The following is a 1,163-nucleotide window of genomic DNA, read 5'->3' as shown; positions in this document are numbered from 1 at the left end:
AAATGGAGCAGACTGCGTCCTCGTCGACGTCGGAGCAGAGAGGACCCTTGAGGAAATATTGGAACAAAATCTGGCATGCTAACGTTCCACCCAAAATTAAGGTCCTTGTTTGGTGTCTTGTGCATGGCATTATGCCAACCAGGTCAGTCCTCCTCTCAAGACATTTACATATTTAGGACGTTGCATGTGTGTTTTGCAAATCCACCAATGAGACTACCTTGCATGTTTTTAAAGAATGTGATGCTCTCCAATGCTTTTGGAGGTTAGGCCTACTGAGATTGAAAGCAGAGGAACATGTAGTTGGTGACTTGAAGACTTGGCTATTTGACTTGTTGGACGTGTTGAGCAGTGACCAGATTAACTTTTTCTTCATGGCCCTTTAGTCGGTGTGGACTGAAAGGAATAAAATTGTGTGGAATGATGGTTGCTTCCTGATTACTTGTATTTTTATACACGTAATTACATTCTAAATACTAGAATTAAGCTAATCTCCAAAGCAAGTTTTATATAATTAATTATTTTTATATATTTTGTAGGAAATAAGTGGAATTACTGAAATCGGCAAAATACGATGCAAAAACGATATCAATGGGAGTTTTCGACTAAAAACGAAATAGGACAACAATGATTAATGTTCAAGACTCCAATTATGGTTGATCAGTTCGCATAATTCACTAAAGTGCATGGTGAGGTGAAGTCATAATGGTTAATTAGCCACGGTCTTTGTATCTTGGTACGTCAACATGGGAGCCAATGATTTCAAGACTTGATAGATACTGATCACGTGGCACTCACACCACCCTTTTGGTTTCAAAATCAAATAATTATGCTTTACTTCACTGTGTCTCTTGTCCAAGAGATAATCCAAGCACCAATAAAGAGGAGCCACGTGTTCTAATATGAATGGAGTTGCATGCACCTTATATTTTCTACACACCACCGAGACCAAGAGATATATAATGTATAAACTCTCATTCATTCTCTCTGAACCTAGAGCGCCGCAATGCAAAAGGAAGGACTCTGCCCTTTCCCATCAGACCTACTTCTCCTCTTCTTCCCACAATAGACCACCATCATTCTTTCTCTTCTCCTATACCCACCAAGACCACAACCTCACACCCAACCAATTTTCATCATCCTCTCCAAGGATTTGGGTTAGGTAT

This window comes from Rosa chinensis, chromosome 5, assembly GCF_002994745.2.
Source record: "Rosa chinensis cultivar Old Blush chromosome 5, RchiOBHm-V2, whole genome shotgun sequence".
NCBI classification, from domain to species: Eukaryota; Viridiplantae; Streptophyta; class Magnoliopsida; order Rosales; family Rosaceae; genus Rosa; species Rosa chinensis.
The sequence above is the reverse complement of the archived record's forward strand: the minus strand, read 5'-3'. Positions refer to the sequence as shown.